We start from the raw sequence: 22,119 nt of genomic DNA on the forward strand, positions 1-22,119 counted from the left end.
GTGGGTTTGGTCGGCGGTCGACTGGGTTAACAACTGTCAAATAGTTCGTACTGTAGCAAGAATTGCTATATGTCCACACTAGAACATGCTGGAGCATTCCTTCAGCATGAATCTGGCGTCCTCCTCGCTTCACTGGTGAAGACCAACTGAAGAACCGATTCGATTGTGCCCTTCGGAATAATTTGTCAAACACTCACAACCCTATCTAGCAGGACTAGGGTGAAGTCTACACTTATGGATGCTATACACTTATGGACAGCGTGAAAAAATCTTGAGTTTTTACGTAAAACAGAATTTGAAAAGTTATAAAATTATTAATATATGATGTAATTAACACTTTTTTGATTTTTCGAAATCTGTTTAGTGTAATAACTTAAGATTTTTGCGTTGTCCATAAGTGTATATAACATCCATAAGTGTAGATTCCACCCTATAGCGATATCTTAACTTGAAGTTAGTCGCCGTTATAGCACCCCTTAGAGTTACCACCCCAGCTGAACAGTAATTGGTATCGTTGGGTTAGATGAGTTTTCGTCAGGACGAGCTTTCTCTTTTCAACTCCTCTAGGTTTAACAGTCCTAACAAAACATATTAATCGGAAAAAATATTATGTCGAATTTACCCCTGAAAGGGGTTAAATTTACACTCTTCTCGTTGTTAATGTAAGCTAACTGTTATTCACCCCGGTAAGTTCGAGCATTTTGCAGAGTTAAGATGCTTTGTCACTGTTTTTACTACAAAACTTTCTTAGAAAAGTTTTTTTTCTTTGTCTTGCTGGGATGTCACATTGCAATAACCTCTAAGAACGAAAAAAAAGGTTTTGATGTGATGTACATATACCTAAAATTAACTCTGAACTTTAACCTAAATTTCGTGCGGCATAAATATGTTTAATGAGTATAGTTTTTGCTAATTAAAAAAGTTTCTTTTTGTGGACGAAAGAGTCGCTCAGGTGCGTTTGTGTTTTTGGGCATTGCACATCCCCTCCTGCTTCTTCGGTCTGACCACTAAATCTCCAAGATTTCGCGCTGAGTGGTTTTGGTGTCTTTTTTTTCTCATTATACCATCGTGTTCCTCGTCCATGTGGCTGTGCACAGAATTTTCAAGTGGCACCAACTCATTAAAGATGAATTATTTGGGCCACTGGTGTTTTTGTCGCGGCACCCAATTTCAATTTAAAGGCACAGAGGATTTTCTTTTAAATAAAAAATAACACAATCCACCCATATGAGATGGTGATGGATTGCGGTGTGAGCTCACACTTCTTTCGGCTCCAAAGAAATAAAGCAGAGACCGAATCACGAGAGGGAAGAAAATGTTTGGAAGAGAGCTTGGAAGCCGGAATCAAATATTCGGATGGAGCTTAATGGATTATGTGATCACTGATGATGATGAGAGATGCTGGACTCAGTAAAAAAAAAAAGACCCAGCCAGCTTCTGACGAAATATGGGGGCTGACTTGACATACTTTCGTGAGATCTGGGAAATTTTTCATATTCTCCATCTCATCTCTTTTTTTTTCCTCCATCCAGCACATTCCACCTCCTTTTGCGTCTAACTAAAAGCACGACGATCTTTTGTGCCATTTTCTGACGCCATTGATTCGGATTAAAATATGATGGTGATATGCAATAGCTGAATGAGGTATTTTCTCTTTGTTCAATGTCTTTGCTCACTTTAAGAACACTGTGGTCTATATATTTTTGAGATAATTCACATTATGGAGCATTTTGGAGGCTTAATCACTTTTGACTATCGAAAAATAACACACGTCGCTTGGAAAAAGATATATTTGGTAAATTTATTACCAGAGTCTCAAGAAGTGTAAAAGATGAAAAAAATAAGAATTAGATAAACTTTATTTGGCCACATAGCAAATAACCTGTTGAACCAGCACGAATGCAAATAGTCTCAAAATGATGTTGCTTAACTGAGTTTTTTTTTCTAAATTTTACAGCGACTTAATACTCGATATTTCAGTATTTAAATATAATACGCCCTCTACCCCGACAAATACTTATTTTCAATTAATTTGATGATTTTCAAGTTTTAAGATAAATCACGACAGGGGCTTTTCATTGTCTATCAATTGACAACTTTAAAAATGTTTTGTTAAGTTAACAAAAAAGTTTGCTCATTTAATATTCTAATTTAATACTCTATTTAATATTCTTTATTGCAGAATATGAAAAAGTTTTGTTTAATCGATGGCTAACTGAATCTTGACAAAAAGTTTGTTAAAATAATGTAAGAAAGAGTTTTTTTCAAATTGGGAAATAACATCCCTTTGACAAAACTTTAACAAAAACATTGGTCGCCTTACACACTTTTCTACCAGAATGCTGTGAGAGAGCAAGGAAGGAACCTCTATGCGTACACTGAGAGAAATCCGAAAAAGTTAAAATAACATTCCCGAAATGTTAATTTTACCCTACGGTATTGATCCGAAAACGGTGTAAATATTACCCTTTTTAGGTGTATTATGGGTTAAATTTACTTTTCCTTCATGTTAATTTTACCGTTAAAAGGTGTAAAATTAACATTAAAAAATGTTGATATATTTCTATACCCAAAAAGTGTTAAAGTTATGACGCAAAAAAGTTAATAGCAGCTTCTTTTTTATCAGTGTACACTGAGAAAAAAACTGGGGTGCCATTAACTTTTTTTCCTCATAACTTTTACATTTTTTAGGTGTAAATATATATCAACATTTTTTAATGTTAATTTTACACCTTTTTAAGGGTAAAATTAACATGAAAAAGTGTAACTTTAACCCCTAATACACTTGAAAAGCATAATATTTACACCGATTTCGGATCAATACTGCAGAGTAAAATAAACATTTCCGGAATGTTATTTTAACTTTTTCGGATTGCTCTCATGTCAGTGTATTTAGGGCTATAGTTAAATCTAAATCGGTGATCCTGGACAATCTTAGAAGACTCCAAAGGAAGCAAGACTCGACTTATAGAGGTGCTCGTTTTCTTCAAATTTTGTCGAGTAAAAGAAAATCTTCCTTTGTCTGAGGAGCGGCGTAACGATTAAAGAATAACAGGAAGATATGGGGTTTCCTGGATGGTAATGTCACTTGTGACTGTGGGGAGGATATAGACTACCTCAAAATTGTGTAAATACTCACTGATACTGCCCTATATCCCCGACGCTCATCGGTTTCTTCACAATACAAATATTCCGTCGGTAACCACATAAGAAAGACTCACTGATTCCTTCTCCTTGTGAAATTAGGGATCTTTCAATTGCAAATTCAAATACACTTGATGTAATCCGCTACTTTGCAAGACACTTGTGGTTTTTTTTTTAAAATACCTCGACACGAATGATAATAATACAGTGTTCTGAAAGGATCTCGTATGAAACCGTAAGTAACAATAAAATTTGTTGAATATTTGTTATTTTTTTTAAATTTATTTTATGAGAAAAAGGTGTGGCAAATTGGCAAAGAAATCCTTTTCAGAAAATCTCAACAAGATCATTGGACGTTTTGCAGAGCCTCCCTTTTAGAATATTCTGAAAGAAGAAGCAGTAAGGATATGAAAGGCTTCGCCAATATTTTATTTTATTTTATTTATTTACTTCCCAAAAATGTGCTTAATTTGCGTCTGCCGCCGACTTTGCATTACCGACCTTCCCACGTAAACGAGAGCTACTTGCCTATTGCGCCATTGAGATCCCCAAAATAAGTATTATGTATTTCAGAAAAGTCATTACTGAGTCAGAGTAAGGGCCTTGACAGACCTGAGGATTAGCCGAGAGGCAGCTTAGCGTAATTATATTCGAAATAATGGCCAAACTACATTTCCATCATTTTCTATTAAGCCGTCTCTCGGCTTAAGTCGTAGGTCTGTCAAGGCCATAAGGACGCAAATAGACTCAGACCAATATTTGAGAATATTCGATCTATAAAAATTAAAAGAAAAGATTTATCTCAAACTGTAAGTCACTGAGGGCTTAGGAACATCGAGTAGATGTCCTTTGCATAAATTTTTTTTACCTAAACCTTTACTGCCAAATTTTATAGAGTACATTCTAGAGAATCAGCCTGAGTGTATTGGGCTCTAATAAATTAGTCGCTTGGGTACTAAATTATCATAAATTTGATTAAAACCTAAATTTGATTATAGCACATGTTTTTGCCGGTGGCAGCCCAAATACCGAAAGCCAAAATCCCGAATGTTCAAAATCCTAAAAGGGATGAAATTATATAGGGGGAAATGTTTAGAATAATTTTCCAAGACACAGAAGATTTCCCTTCGCCTCCAGCAAGCGCGGGTGCAATCGTGGGAGTAGCTATGACACTTTTAAGAATTTGGGATTTTGGCTTTCGGCATTTTGGCTTTCGGGATTTTCACCGGGACCCCTATGGATTGAATTTTCAATTTTTAAAATGGAAAATCCTACAAATGGAAAGCGCCAATTTTTTTGCTCATTTGTTTTTATTTTTGTGAATCGTTTGTTAATTTTTTTGGGTACTTTGTCAATTTACCAAGTTTTTTTTTAAAAAGCAAAGGATGCATTTTTTAAAACCACATCCTTTTAACAAATTTTTTAAAAGATATTATATTGATTCTTTTATTAATACATAGATACACTGAAAAAAGTATTACAACAAAAATAGTTTGTCAAAAAGATGTTTCCTCATACAGAACATGGAGAAGATTTGTCAAATTAGCGACCAGAGTTTTGTTAAAAGTTTATCAAAAGGATGTTTCTCCAAATAAAATGTAAAATGTAAGGCTCGTTAGAAAGGTCTTGAAATTTCCGATAAAACTTAATCGGTTCCAATTAATTTTGAACCAGTAATAAATCGGTTCATAACCGATAACTAATTTTTATCCGAAATTCAATTTCTGAGTTGTAATTTTCGGCAATGCTTTGAATGATTTACAAATCAGTTTTAATCGGTTGTGAACCGCTAAGTATTTTTCGTTCGAAAATTAATTCTATTAGTCTTGAAACTATTTTGTGGAATCTTTTGTGTGATTTATGATTAGGTTTAAATCGTTTGAGAACCGCTAAACTGTGAATCATGCGAAAGTACTTTTGAGTTACGAGTTCGAGCACTTCGCAAAGCTTGGAATGCTTTGCCATGGCTTATCAGACTAGCAACACTAAATTTTTGGAAATTTCAAAAATTCAATCGGTTCTCAATTTTACTTCACTTTATAATAAATTTCACTTCATAAGGTAAGGGAAGTTATGGGAAAATCTAGCAAGTCATTCTTGGATAATCAGAATCGTCTTTTGGAGGAAAGACAGTTGAATCCTACTCTTGGGCATTAAATTAATTTATCATTTTAATTTTTGTAAGATCATGCTGTGAATTAAAACTTTGGAGGTATAAGAACTTTGTCAGGAAGGAATGAGAAGTATATTTCGTGAATTTCGAGCGAAAGGGTCATCCAGTTAATTGATCCTGATAGAACACAGAAAAAATTATTTCGTAAGATTATTCGTAAATATTTGTGAATTCCTACTGGGAATTTATGAAATGATCGTAAATCGTATAACTCACAAAAAGTTTGTAAAAATGTGTACTTCTTCCCAAAGAATATCTGCAAGATATTAATTTAACGAACATATTTTCCTTTTTTTACAAACATTTGTTAGTAATTTTTGTTTGTCTGACAAAACTTTACGAACAAATAACAAAAATTTTCGAACATTTATGAACAAATGTTTGTAAAAGTACAAAATTTTACGAAAATTTTAGTGGGTTTTACGGTTTACGAGTGTTTTTTACGCATTTTCCTACTGGACGCATTCGTTCGTCAATTCACAAACATTGACGAACAATTTTATAAAACATTTTTTTCTGTGTATTTTAAAGATTTTTATGTTTGAGTAAAGGCGGACATTGCTGAATATTGTAAAATCTTCATTTCATAATAAAATCAATTATCACAATTAATTATAGGGGAAAGTGTCCATGCTTTGTACCTTCTATTTTTCCTATGTTTCTGAATAAATGTATGGAAAAATTTAGTCACAACGAAGCTTGAGATCGTACGAAGCATGGACACTTTCCGCTACTAATTCAATCTGATCACAATTACCATAAGCTGTCCATATTATGTGTCCCAATAATATCTTCTTTTTCATTCATATAGCGAGTTTAAGATCAAGTTAATTCAATGGAGAACCTCCTAGTGTGAGACTTATGGGATTTTACAAATTCAAAATACAAAATTGCAGGAAACCGGAAGCAATTTAACGGAAAAGCAAAGATGTTTACATGAAGATTAAAAGTCTGGTGCATAAATTGGTAAATTAGCCAAAATGTGTCAGTGGCGGGTGGTTTTTCTATCTGCGTCTAATGAAAGGATTATATTAATCAGACGAAAAAAAAATCTATAGATAAAGTAGGGGAAATCATCAATCTTTCACTATCCATCATTTCTCTCCCAATCAATCACATTGAGAGAAATGAATCTCTGTGTGATGCCTTCATCAAATATTCTTCCATGGTTTTGTAGTATTCCAAATCGACTGTTGCAGCAACTGTTTAGTCAGATTTGACGAGCAATAAATTTAATTCCAATTAATGACTGATGATAAATAGTGACTTCAATGCGAAATTAATGGAGGAACATTGCAAAATTGACTATTTTTCAATTAAAACATTTTATCATTGTCTTGTTTTTGAACTCTTTTCTTTTATTGTTTTAATGGTTTTTTCGGTAACTTTTTTTATTTTGAATTTAAAATTCAGAAAAATTACGTAATTTATTATTACACGTTGTTGGAGCCCAGATTCCAACTGACAAGAAATTGAAAAAGAAAGTTAGCTAACTTCATGTTTTTCTATTCTTCTTCTTCTTGTTCTTTCTTTCTCTACTATGAAGTAGTAGGAATAAACTTTCTGTTTCGTAGCACTTTTATCTAATTTTATCATAAAAAAATATGATTCTTAATACTAGGGGAAGGATTTTATGCTTCGCACTCTGGTTTCAAACACTTCATATCTTCCCATATTCCTTTAATGAATCTGACATAAGTTTTTCAGGAAATGCGTAGCTAAATAGTAACTACTAAAATATACTACCATAAGGTCCGATAAGTGTTCAAATCCAAAGCCTGTGCGAAGCCTCAAACCCTTCCCCTAAAAATTTTTAAAATCCTTCTCCAAATAGATCCGTTGATATTTCCATATAAAAGAAAATCTTAAGTAACTATCACCTTGGTGAATAAATAATAGTGAATAACTACAGAGCAATAAAAATGTAACAAATAGCTTTAACGGTCACATGTGGTATATCTTTTATAAAAAAAAACATTACGCTTTTTTCCCATAAAGGAAGAGACCCACACTGTGCGAAAAAAAACTCATTTGTTAATGTTTGGGCGGAGAGAATAAGCAAGTGTGTAGAAATTCCTTGAAAAAAAAATCTGAGATAAGATACAGAGTCAGAAAAAAAGAGAATTTAATAGGCAACAGGTTGAAGAAGACCTAGAAATCTCCTCTTCTTCAAAATAAATAAATATTCATGATTTTTTCCTTAGATATTTGCTACATATATGGTGTATTAACATTTTTTTGCCACTCATACCTCTTTATACATACGCTCAGAGCATCATATATATATATATATAGTATACTAAATTACTTATTATGATATATTTGTACACCATCCATACGAGATATTAATGGAGGAATAATCAAGTGATTAATATCTTTTTGTATTTTTGAATACATAATTAAATATTCACGCTCTCACTTGCACAGATGCGCTAACCGATGAGAAAAAGACACTTGAGATGATTTGGTAGTAATTTGCGGTCATAAATCGCATAGAAATGTTACACCTTTTCTCACTCTTTATCATGCTCTTTCTCTGCACACTCTTTTATTTCAAAAGATGATCTACAGAAGAGACCTTTGTGCACGCATAATTTTAATACTGAACAATGTCATGTGCTTAGCGGACAATGGGGCTTTCAAAGATTTTTTTCTTGCATACAGAATTAGTTTTCTTGAAGTTGAAAACCTCATAAAAAATTCGATAATGTGTAAGATTGAAATCAAATGCTTACAATACTACTATTAGCATAGTTTATTGCGAGAAGAGCACTCAATGGGTCAAGTGGAATAGACTAATCGTTCTAGGATGCAAGTGTTCCGGATTTAAATCCCCTTTACGTCATTAGGGAGGAATTCTATAACTTGCGGTAGCTTTGCGTAAAAGGATCACTTTGAGGTTATGTGTTTCAGTTGTCAATTTTTCAGTGAAGATGATGTTATCACTCGGTGAAGCTAGTGAAAAATCTTTCCATATTCAGCTTAAAAAATAACATTAACATGAAAAGTTACAGAACAACTTTTCTAGCAGTCGTGAAGGTAAGCTCTTGAACCTTTCACTAGTGAAGCGTTAGGAGAATTCCTACCAAGAAATCTGGCATTAAAGGTGTTTTTGAAGTGTATCCAGTGAGCTTCACTGCACTTGATTCAACGGAAAATGAATTTGACCATCCTATCCCTGTGTAATAAAACATAATAATGTAGGTTTTGAATCCACCTTGCCGAAAAGTCTACATCCTCTATTGAACGTTATGCCCCAACGTACAATAACTTTTGTTTAGTAAGCATGTTTTTGACATCTCAATGAGAGTGAGTGAGATCTACATCTAGTCATCTTGCTCATTCTCATGGGAAATTTTAAAAACATCATATTACAAACAAAAGTTGTTGTGTGCTGGTCATGATGCTCGCATTATTATTTTCATTAGCTTTTAGGTAGAATTTTAGAAAATTGAAGTTTGTAGCAAAATTCAATTCCGATTCTTGATCGTTTTTACTTCATCAATCCGGATATATACTGAACTTCATATTGGATATTTCTGAACTGCAATAATGCCGGAAAAAGATAGCAAGTGTTTTATCTTGGCTTAAGATAAAACACTAGTGATCTTTTTAGAGAGGATTAAAAATGATCCATCCTTTTGAAAAGGATCACAAATGACTCAATATGATCCTTTCATTTTTACCACACTAAGAGAAATCCGAAAAAGTCAAAATAACATTCCGAAAATGTTTATTTTACCCTGCAGTATTGATCCGAAAACGATGTAAATATTACCATTTTTGAGTGTATTACGGGTTAAAGTTAACCTTCTTTCATGATGATTTTACCCTTGAAAGGTGTACAATTAACATTAAAAAATGTTGATATATTTTTTCACCCAAAAAGTGTTAAAGTTATGACGAAAAAAAGTTAATCGCAGCCTCTTTTTTTCTCAGTGCAGTGTAACAATTATGAGATGCTGTGTTTCGTGTAAATGATAGTTTAGTAATAACTTAAACAGATTACATTATGGTTTTTGCTTTTCCAAAGTGTTAAATCGTGGTGAAATCAAAAAGTTCGTTTGGCAGTTTCATTTGCCCGACATTAATGTACGTGTATGTGGCTAAATCCAGTCCGTACGGCCTACCATTCAGATCTTACCGATAAGGCCTAAAGCTGGGTAGCAATTGAAGTCTTAACGCTGAGCTCCTCTTATTGAATTGAATTGAATTGAATTGAATTCTTTTATTCATTTATGCCTATATACACAAGGTGCATGGTAGGACTACACGTATTTTTTTTACGTTGAAAAGAAAAATGAGAAAAAAACTTTTTGACCATTTAAAAGTATCATTCAAACTAACAATATGTGAACAAGGAATAGGCAATAGTGATATTTTTATAATTTAATTAAAAATAATGTTTTTTAAATAAATATAGATCTTTACACAATTTTCAGACAGATGTGGTAATATTTTATCCAGTATCGAGGAGATTAAACTCAAATTTGAACCAGTAAAAAGTTCTTTAAAATTATAAGAAAGTATCAAAGAGGACATTTAGAAATCATATAAGGATGAATTGACCAGGTACTCCGAGCCGGATGAATAATAGTTCATTTTACTCCTATTTGAATTTGGTCCTTCAACCCGGATGTGTTGAAATTTGTCAGTACAAGCAGAAACCAAATTATTTACTGAGATAAGCTTTCAGAGTTTAATTTCAAGATAGCAAGTATTCGTATCTACAAAACTTGATATTTTGTTAAATATTGAAATGTGTGATTTACAAAGATGTTCCTCGAGAAAAGTTCGTCATACTTTATTGTTGTTAAATTAAATAGAAAAAATGAAATTCTAATCTTTTTTTTCTGTAAGTTATGATTTAGTGTAATTTTATTGAAAAGTTTAAAAGCAAGCTAAACATCCTCGACCAAACATTTTTAGAGATAAAAATCTTTTTTTCTTATTCTGTGAAAACAAACTAAGAACCCTTCTAAGTCTGACAACATTGATCAGCAAATAATTTTATATCCAGATTATGCATTTCCAGATTTAGTGTATTTTGCAAAATTATTTTTCGTACGGGTAAAGTAAAGCCCATTCGATGAGTAAATTATCCGATTTTTGATTTTATTTTGTTATGAAAAACTATATATATTTCCTTCAACAAGAAATTAATAATTATATTTATCCAACTCTTGGTGTAAAAACTTTTAATAAACTTAGAAAATATCAATACAATGCAATGCGATGCTCCGACATTTAAAAAGAAAATCAAACATTTCGCGGTTAACACATTATGTGCTTATTAACCCTTTAACGACGAGACAGCTTTCGCTGACCAAAAATCAGCAATAGAAATGAAACCGATAAACAAAACTTGTGAAACGTCTTATATTTAACCTTGGAAAAGCCAACAGAGCCTGATTTTGTGTATTTTTGTCTCTATGAACGACAGGAACAAAAATAGCCTAAAAGTTTAAGTAATTTTCCTGTCGATACTAATGACTGATAATTTTCACTCTAATGAAAAATTATTATGTTTGAGAATTGTAGTTTCGTTTTGCAAAGCGGTTTTGCTTTAAAAAAACTGAAAGTATAAAAAATTAAAATCAATTTTCAATATGAAAATTTAAAAATTCACCATTTTTGAACTTAAAATTTACTATATAGAAAATAGCTGGGAACAGGGAGGTGACATTAGCTCTGAAAAATGCGACCAGTTTTAGTGTAATTTTTTCCCTGTTTTCGTACACATTTCAGGAGATATCTCCAAAACTACGTAGGTTGCCAATTTCGGGTTTTCGGTTGCATCTTCGTTATTAAATTGGCTTTTATCTTGTATTAGTATTTTTTGCTAATCCATTCTACAATGACAGAAAACAGCTAATAAACTCAAAAGTTTTTTCGGCTCGCTAGAAACATATGGGAAGCATAGGAAATGTCATGCTCCTGGCTGGGAACTTTTAAAAAATATCCTAAACTCCTTCAAACTTCTACTTTGCAATTAAATACGTATAAACATTAGAAAAAATAGCTTAAGGTAGTCAGGAAAAAATATTTTCTTTATGGGACACCGGTGTTCCAATCGTCCTTAAAGAGTTAAGTACTTAATTTCGACGGCTCAGAATATAAAACGAATAAGTCGCGAAGACCAACTTTACAGGAGAGTGATTTCAAGCTGAGGTTTTACATGCCGAGTATAGGATTTTTAAGATTTGAAACCCCAATAACTTTGGGAATAATTAACTTTTCGGTATAATATTCACAGGGAAGGTATATGTTGTCAAGGAATATTCGAAAAACGAATTTAGCAGAAAACCGACTTATTCGACTTATATTCTGACAAGTCGATTTAATCCAATTCTTAATTTTAAATAGTTGTAGAGCAACTAACTGCTTATCAAGTATGGAAATGAGACATTTCGAGTAACGCCTTACATTCTGTTGCCCGGGATCTCCAGATTCTTTTGGCGGAAAGTTCTGCCCTCGGGCGGTGGCCACACGAAACACACTGATTAATTTAATCATTACAACACAGCTTTCTAACGTAATTTTCTGAGTTTGAGTATAGTTTTTCTGATTTATTAATCAATAGTTTAATAAATCAGCTGGTTTCTTGTACATAATTTATCATGTTAAATAGTCAAAAAAAATTATATAATTTGCATTTTTTGGTTCTGTGAAAAAAAATGGTATTATAATGACTTTGAGAAATAAAAGCAAGAATCTTCGGTGTAGTATGAAGAAAGTCACTCAAGAATGAATGAAAAATATATATCGTACAGTATCAATTTTCAAAAGATTAATTGTGTGGATTTATAGCTCAAAGCAAAAGTTGAATGCTCCAGGTGATAGCAAAACGGGAGAAGTGGAGTCTGCACTGAGATCATCATCGGATACTCTTTTAGTACCTTTATTGCGGCAAGAGTGTGCAATTTATTGCAGCTTTTGGCCAATTTATAACCCACTATGGACATTTAATCGATTGACAAAGCGATCACCCACAACTTGTTACCTAGACACTTAATCACTGTCAGTCTTTGATCTCACAGTATTAATCTCCTAAGACTAACCGAAACCTGCCTGTCTTACGCAAATCACAGAAAAGTTGCAAGAAGCAATGGAAAAGGGGAGTTTTCCTACACTGAGCAATTTGTCACATTTATGGTCAGAAACTTTGGTATTAAATCTTAAACAGACATAGGTTTTTGATCGAGTATACCGAAGTTGTTGGATAAAAATTTGAGCGCACCCTCATTAATAACTCACAGTGTCGATGGATGGATGATGTTTAAATTGTGACAAAGAGCAAGGTGTGAAGTGACACATTGTCGTCATTTGCACAGCGAGTCATTGATTATATCAAATTAATTCCATGAGAAATATTCCAGGGAATATTGAATATCACACCAGTCTTTTCAGCTTTTGAATTTTTTCTGAAGGAATATACAAAGAACCGCAAAATTGATAAAAATACCTTAAGAAAGTTATCGTTTAAGTTGCAATAAGAGGATGAAGAGTGATTGATCCTGACTAAGTGGGAAAATGCTGAAATTATGAATCTGTGGGTGGTCTCTGGTATGAATAATTTATGTTTATTGACGTTCAAATTTCCATTTTGTAACTCATCATAGCTCTTGCTGATGGCCACTTTATTTAAGGGGTTGTTAAAATCACTGCAACATTGTCATGATCGTCAGCATTAAAGACCAACATGATCGTTTCATGTGCTACTTTTTAGCCGTAAAAACTTACTCCTCATTCCAATTGCAATTTTACGAACTTGAATTGTTGAAAAATTGTAATGGGATCGAAGTTCTATTTAGTGTCTCACTAAGGCACAATGATGAGGTGATGATCACGATGGAAGAGATGAAAATGAAGGAATGACATTTTACAAGCCAAGATAATTGACATGAAATATCTGTAAATTGTCACGCTCAATCATCGTCCTGGATAATTGTGAACAATGAGTAAATAGTTTGATTTGTGGGTGCGCTCCTTGAGAGAGCATCCCATGAAGATCATCAAATGAATTCACCATCCACCTAATACCTAATGGCATTTCTTTTGCACCATGCGAGATCGTCAAACAAATAAAGATGAATTATTGAGGGAGAAGTGAGTCATTTGTGGTAAAAATGGGTGATTAAGGTGGCTGATAAATTCATATTGTTTGCAATCAATACATCAATGAAAATAAATGAAGATAAGTGTATGTTTATGGAAGGAGTTTCTTATGATCTTCGTGAACAAGTTATTGCAAGGAAAATGCCAGACATCGTTTGTTCTCTCCCACTGTCAATGCTAAAAATCTTAAGAAAGATTGTCTGATTTTTCCGCGGTATTCTTCTCACAATGTGGCTTGAGCTTTTGTATTTAAAATTGTGGTGTATATATGCGAAAAAGTCAAGGTGTATCTCATTCATTCAATTCATTCACGAGAGAAACTTCCATGTGAGAGCTTTGTTACTCTCTATGGCACAATGAGATTGAAAAAAGTATTTTTTTTATAATTACGGGATAGAGGGGCAATTCATACCACTTTAACTTCTTTTCACGATCTTTACTTTGAAATAAGAGGTTCTTAAATTGAAGAAAACTTTCTTTGATTGTCTTCTGGATCTTCAGTAATAGCTAACTTATGTAGAGGACAGTGGGGCACCTTTGAATGTGAGCTTTTTCTTCTATTTTTAAATGGAACCGATCCAAGAAGCATTTTTTTCTTAATATAGTCTTGTAGGATTCCTTAAGTAAGGCACTATAGACCAAAATTTTTTTTATTTGCTTATAACGCTCTTGGTTCCATCACTGAGATTACTATAAGTACAGTGGCACGCTCTTAAGGATCTTAAAAGCTTCTATAGGAATTTCAAAAGAAAATTCGCACTTTAAGTCTTTTAAAAGTGCACTAAAAGACTTGTTTAATATTTGGTTCTATAAGGCAGCTATTTTGCTTTTTGGGGAGCCATATCACAATGTAATTTAGCTTCTGAATTTATTTGTGCACCTAGGGTAAATGTCCTAATTCAAACCCATTTCCAGACGCTTTAACTTTGACAGATGATTAAACACATTAAGTTTAAATTTTTTCTGAAGAAAATTACATAAATTTGCTCCTTGAATTTTCTAGAATGTTACTGCTTAGTGAAAATTCTTTAAATATAATTTGAAAACTTCTTAAATACAAGAAAAATACACAAATGCAAAATGCTTCTATTGGAAACAAATTAATCCAAATGGAGACAAGGAAAATTTCTAATTGGAGACAAACAGTGTAAGTGAAACCGCGACGAAAGGCTTCCAAAACCTTGTTGAGTTGCTCTTGAGTGCAGGATTTGTACTACATTTTCCCATCTAAAACAATTAGAAAATCTCTCCAAAGGAATCGTATTTTCGGGGTTTCCTATTGAAACATTTGCAGACACTTCAGAAAAACCCTTTTTGTTCACGAAATAGGTAATTATTTCATTTAAAAACTTCATGTATCGTTAACAATAAAGATTAGCACTTAATATAACTAAAATTAGCCAGAAATATGACATAAATATTAAACAAAACGAATAAACAACAGTCACCTCATTGTGTTTTTCACTGGAAAACAAGGTCGATCGATGAAAAATTCGATGGTGAAAAGGTACACTTTTAATTTTTCTGAGAAATTAACAAATTAAAATTTGTGAATTTGAATAGATTTTCGCTTTATTTGGAGCAAAATTAACTAAATAATGAAACTGTGGTAAAGAAAATAAATAAATATAATAATTTAGTACTATTATTTATCATGAAAACAATGACGTTTCCATTTGGAATAGAGAAATATTTCCATTTGGAGCAGGTTTTGAATTAGCTTAATTGACCCTAAATTATCTCAAAGTATCAATTTTATTTAAAAATAGGTGAAAAATCCCAATTTCAAAGCTGTCTTACATTAAAAAGTACCCCACTTCCCCCTATTTTTAAATTGAGAATGGTATGTTTAATAATAAGTAAATAACTATAAATCAATCTTTAAATTTTATGTTAAGCTGAAGTTAGTGCACAAAAATTACACTAATAATATAAAAGGGGTGGCAAAACATTCCAGACTTTGCAAAGTGCTTCGTGACTTAGATGCTATCCCTCAAAACCTGTGTTTGAAACCCCTGTGATTGTTTTTATTTCATAAAGACAGAATTTGATTGAAAATTATTTTTTAGGAGATTTTAAAATCACATTTATAACTGTTTCTTCACATTTAAGTTTTGATCTGATAACTTAGCTCAGGATGTCTTAGACAATGTCGATTTAGGGGGGGGGGGGGGGTCATCGAAGACCGGAAGTCGATATCTCTTACCGTTGACCTCTAGCCGTGTCACAAATTAAAAAAGTAGATTATCTAGCTGCTGTCTCTTTGAGTTCAAGCAGCAGAAAGGAAAAAAAGAGTAACAAAGGGTGGTGATAGATTCTTATTTTAACTAACAATTGTATCTATATGATTTTAAAGGGTTTCATGAAACATTTTTCGAACAATTGACAAGGGTTTCGCCATATGAATCACCCCTCAATAAGTAAAAAATAGCATGTCAAGAATTCAAATCGATGATGTATTGTTCTTATCTGTTTAATTCCTTGTTCGCTTGAAGAACAGCCTCATCATGAATTCGTATGCTCCCCGATCATAGAATATGATGTCACTCAGATCGTGATCTTGACTGCTATTTCCAGTGATCACGTGGAATGCAAGGAATCTAATTTCTTATTCGCAGACCATTGTATCTACAAAATAATTCCAATGATTTATACGCTTTCGCGGAAGAAATCAAATTACAATTAAATGATTTTGATACTGGTATTTTCCTCTGCAAATTAGGCAGCATTTGAAGATCAAAGCGACATACCATGGAGATCACCCAGATGAAGAAAAATGTAATTTACCGTGTATTGATCACATCTTGAGCACGCACCAGCTAAATGGGTCAGGTTTTTGTCCATAGCTCACCTCCAACATCACCAGTCTAAGAACTAGAAAGCTTATTAATGAGATTTGGTATTTGTGTCTGGTGGAATGTGTCTGGCAAAGAGTAACAAAGATGAAAAAGATTGGTCTATAATTGATTGAGCTATCGTCGTGTACACTTCGGAGTGTGTGACTAAAATTGCAACATACTCTGACCTTCCTTTGGATTTTCTTTAATGTCGATGAAATTGATTTGACAATGCGATGAATTCTTCCTATTATATTGCCTTATTAATTTTCGATACTTTACTATACAATATATTAAATTTACTAATGCAAATTTCACGTAAAATTAGGGTCATTGGTGTGTAAACAAAATATTGGCAGATTAATTTTTTTAATTATGTAGGAAAGTTAAAAATAAAAGAAAAATAGAATAAAACCGATAAAATTTCGTGCTGCAATGAGTACTTAAATCAATCAATCCCAATTTGACTAAATCCAATACGGATTTTAGACTGAAGGGCTTGTCCAGTTCCCGAAGGTTTAGAAATCCTAATTAACTATCATTTTTAATGTGCTTTATTTTTTATTAAAAGAAAATTAAATGATTTTTATATTATATAAAAATTAAATAGCGAAAACAACTAAAAAGCTATTTTTCTGTCAGTTCCTTAGGTCCTAATGGCGCTGGCATACCTTTTCAATTAATTCTTATGGGATCTTCAGACTTGAGGTTTAGCTGTTCAATATTTTCAAATAGGCGAGTTTTATAGAGTTTATATAACTAAAAATAATCGATGAATAGAAGGACTTAAGTCGAGGGACGGCTTAACTTAACTAAACGTGCGGTATGTTAAATTGAATGTTCTGGGTCCGCAATCCCAAAAAGGATAAGCGGTTCAAAATATTGATGATGACTTCCCCTCTGTGGAATGGGATCAAGAGGGAGGGTTCGTGGACAGAGGAGCTGGTCTCGTTGGTTTTATCGAGTCGACGGGAGCATGGAGCTCCGTATCCTGGATCTTAAGGAGTGGATAATTAGTCATCTCAGGGTCGCAGCATCCGGACGGATATTTTCTCCGAATAACCCCACTATCTCTTTAAAAGTCTTTAAGGTTAGGCTCTATTCTTCAAGGAGACGAGACCTAGCCAGTCTCCAATGGACCGACGACGTGGACCATAATGCCAACACTTTAGGAAGGTAGAATACGAATTTCAAAACAGTGACACGTAACAGGATCGAGTAGCAACGGATCCTGAATCAGGTCAAGATCAGAAATTGGTAACATCGGTTAAGTAAGTGGGTAAATAAGGTCTGCTTAAGTTCCTGTTTAAATTTCACAATAAAACTCCTATTTTGAAACTTATAGAACTTTATAGCCACATGTCTTTGATTCTCTGTTGATTTGCAATGCTCAACTAAATGTTATGTAGAGAAGGTGGAGCCGATTGTTGCACATAAGACTAAGATAAAAAAATCCAAGAAGAATGATTATTCTTCTTGATTATTATTAATTTGGGGGGTGTGTGCAAATAAGGACAGTCTAGACCAATTACAAAGAGCACAAAATAAAGCTATAAAAGCCATTTATAATCTAAATAGTCTCACAAGTTCAGACATCCTTTATAAAAAATTAGAGATAAATAATCTAGAACAAACTTTAAAATTAAAACAACTGACACTAATCTTCAAGATCCATAATAAAATTATTCATTCCAATCAAAGTTTAAAAATAGAACCTAATCCTAAAAACACTAGAAAATGTAACACAATAGCCATTTCCAAACCAGTTACAACAAAATATGGATTAAACTCAGTAACATTCTCCGCAGTATCACTTTACAACAAATTTCAAGCAAAACTTCACTTAAATGATCATTTAAATATTAATAATCTTAAAATGTTAATTAATAATAATCTAAAACACTTGTAACTTTTTTTTTCTCTCGATTTCTCATCCGCTACTATTTTTCCGAATTAAATACAAACTCAATTTATTAAGACAACATTTATAATATAGTCCTATGTAAGTACTCTGTATTTTTGGGCATGAATAAATTCAAATTCAAATTCAAATTAATTAGTAGTGGGATCATTTGAGGGGCACTGCACACACAAATCTTCAGCATAAAGGTTCACATGTCAAATTTGCCTTGGACAAAATAAATATTTGTGGCAACATTGGAAGATGTTAAGCCCATTCGTAGACCAATAAGCCATGTTAATAAATGGCTCAGTGCACTGAAAACACTGAAGATGATACAATGTTTGGTGGAAAATTTGTAGTTTGTTAAATTTGTGAGATGTGTAGTGAATATTCATCTCTATCATCATCATCTGTTTATCATACAGTGCCATATTAATTATTTATAAATGCAGTTGAAGTTGGAGTAAAATTATTGCACTTTTCTCTATACATACATTTTATATGACTCGGCTAATTTATTTGTAGACACACACTAAGCAGTATCCAGTTTGAAAATTATAGAATTTCTCATATTATAGATTGCGTGAGCTCCCAACAAGTCACGGATTTCTGTTTCAAAATCGTGCAATTGTCTGTCACACTCTGGAGGAGCATCGGCAGAAAATCCCATTTGGTTATACCTTCGTCTTTGTACCCCTAAAACTCTCATCCTCCATTCCAGACCATCTTCATCAGTACACACATTTCTTTTGCAATTATTCTTCCCAAGTGGTAAAGGATTTACACACGATCTCACACAAAATATTTCATTTGCGGAAATTATTGAGTGGAAATTCTAACTAAAGTTTAATGTTGTTCGATGTTGGTGTATGTGATATTGTTTTTCTCACAAAATAAGGAGAGAACGATTGGAGCCCAAAGAAGCCAATTAAAATGGAAAAATTGTCGAGAAGATTGAGTAAAATTGTTGCACGCGGTAGATGAATGAAGTTATGTTCGACCTTTTGACCCTATTTCATATACAATTCAGCATACCAAGCAATGTTATGATTGAAAGAACAAATATGAGGAGTTGCAGAAGAAAATTAATTACTGGCATGCATCTCAAGGGAATTAAGATTTACCACATGAATCCTCCTTTTAAAGTCTATTTTCAGCGATGATTTGTTTCGTAAAATTTTAGTAACTCTCAAGTTATTTCTCTCTGCACTAATTAAACAGATCAACGGGTAAGTTATGTTATATGAACTCTGACTTAGTTTTTTCCCCCTTGCATACAAGAAAATAGAAAAATGTCTTTTATGGAAGCACGCTATATGCGAAGAACCTGAAAAGCTAATTTAACAAAAAAAGCATTAGATCTCTGGGGGGGTCAGAGATGTTTCTATGGGTGGTTTGTGACACGATAAAAGTGCATCGTACTAGAGGGGAGTAAAAATAAATCGGCACAATTGCCGTCGATAAATTAACAATGAGTAAGCACCACAAACACTATTATTATTAATTAATCAATTCTCAACAATTTGTGGGCACACACCTTGTTCGCTCTCAATCTCTTCGTGCAACTTCTTTATGCCTGAAAATTGATCACTCACGATCTTCAAGCCTAACAACATACATATTTTCCACAACCACATGACTTGTGGAGTGGCTTAGCGGCTGTATAGCTAAAGTCAAAGGGGACGCAAAAAGACACCAAAAGATGATGTGCCTACATGATATGTGGAGGTTTTGGTGCTTTTTACCATGATTGATTTGCCTTTTCGAAATTTTGCAAGTCGCTCTTGATGTGCTGAAAAATTACTCATATATATGAAATTATAACTCATCTCTTGGCTGAGGTGAAATCTTCCCAAAAATTTTCTGGGAGAATGATACTTTCTTATATGCCTCCATATCTCCTTTTTGGTGTCTCAATTATGATGTTGAGTTTCCAACTTTGCGTGCAACTTACTAAGAATTTTAGCATGATCGTGCGCCTCTCTTTGCAAGATATTCGCCCTTGATGAGTGCCAAAAGCCGACCGATTATGGACGTCACAAAAGTGATGGAAAGGCGTCAAAAATTGAATAAGCACCGGAAGAATTTTCACATGAACCATTGTGAAGCTTTTCTAAAATTGTTTTATTAATACAACACAAAAAGTAGAATTGATGTCTAAATCATGTTAAAATTGATAATTGCTAGACGTTAGATCTAAAAACGAAAACTAGTCTGATGTAAGACAGTTTGTACGTGAGAAGTCGGTCTGGATGGAGCTAATGTCTATGAGACTTCAACACCAAAATACAAATATTAGGGCTTTGAAATCTATTTGAAAGAGTCAGTTAATGCGGAACCGAAAATGAGAGCAAAAAGGCCTAAAAAAATCCAAGTCAAAAGTTTCCAAATTTGATTCATTAAATAGGATAAGGTAAGGCCATCAGGGTTGTTTATGGTCAAAAAAATGGTCAAAAGGGGAAACTGAGGCAGTATTGATTAGATATTAAACTCCAGAGGACGAGACCTGGATTAATAGGTATTATAGAGATCCTTATTCAGTGAAAATATATCCGACACTAATCCAAATTAGTGTAGATATAATAATTTGTGTTTTTGACTGTTCCAACTTTACTACTACCCCAATTTCCCCTAAATATTTCGTGAAATTGTTCGTAATTGTTTGTGATTCCCCACTGAAGATTTACGAAATGCTCGTAAATCGTATAACCCAGGAAAAGTTCGTCAATTCAGGGGCCTATCAATCCTAATAAAAAGTGAAGCTATTTTTCACTTTTTCTTGTAAAAATTTTGTAGCTATTGCACCGCGACTTAAACAAATTTTCTCGTAGTTCTTGTATTATTTCGGCGAACATTATGAAATAAGTATTTTTAGATAGCTTTTAATGCACTATTTCGAAATATATCAGACTGATAAGTCAATTCTCTTTAGGAAAAAACTTGCCAATAGTCTTCAGTGCCTCTATGCAAAACCGTATGGAAAAATTAAATGTCGAGAGGCCCCTGGTCAATTTCTTCTTTTTTTACAAACTTAGTTCGCAACATAAACACTTCAGTTCACAAAAAATCTTCGTCAAAAGCTCATGTTATGACAAAATATTTGTGAAAATACACAAACTTCTACGAATCATTTTGTAAGTTATACGATTTACGAACATATTGTAAGTCCTTAATAGAAATTCACAAACATTTACGAACAATTTTAGGAAATATTTTTTTCTATGTAGGGTACACAACACATTGAAGATTCTTTTATAAAAAAGAACATGTTACATTTTTACGATCAAGGTCTAACAAATAAAAATAACATAACCTAATTGTTTTAAATTATTTATAATGTTCATTCTTTTTCTCATGCTTTCGAATTTCGTAATCACTTTAGGTATTTTTTTGCCGTTTTATATTTTTTAAGCACAAAACTGAATTCACTTTAAATTAAGAAAAAGAATCACAATTTTTAATAGTTCCTAATCAAAAATTTCTCAAAAAAAAAAACAAATAAGAAAGTTTTACCATAAGGGGAAGTGGGCACCTTTGAATTGAGGCACTTTACAAATAATGGAACTGGACCTTACTACGATATAATTCATCTCTACAAACCAATTTTGTTCTTTTACAAATATTTTTTTTTTGTAAATTATTGATTGACAAAACATTACGAACAAATGACAAAATTTTACGAACATTTGTGTGATTAAGAATATTTATGAACAAATGTTTGTAAAAGAAAAAAAGTCTCGTTAAGTGATTATGTTACGAACAATGTTTGTGAAAAAATACAAACTTTTACGAACTTTTTAGTGGGTTATATGATTTACAAATATTTTCTAAATCCCTAATAAAAATTCACAAACATTTACGAAAAATTTTGCTATATATTTTTTTCTGTGTGATAAAATATTTAATAAATAATTTGTGAACCGTTGAAATTCATATCGGATTTT

General features: G+C 32.8%; 1 protein-coding gene across 1 annotated transcript in view; it reads right to left on the bottom strand.

Annotated features, from left to right (window-relative positions):
• LOC129799229 (zinc finger and BTB domain-containing protein 20) overlaps positions 1-22,119 on the bottom strand; it is a 213,780-nt gene that overhangs the window by 49,541 nt on the left and 142,120 nt on the right. The window lies entirely within an intron of this gene.

Source organism: Phlebotomus papatasi, chromosome 1 (genome assembly GCF_024763615.1).
Source record: "Phlebotomus papatasi isolate M1 chromosome 1, Ppap_2.1, whole genome shotgun sequence".
NCBI lineage: Eukaryota > Metazoa > Arthropoda > Insecta > Diptera > Psychodidae > Phlebotomus > Phlebotomus papatasi.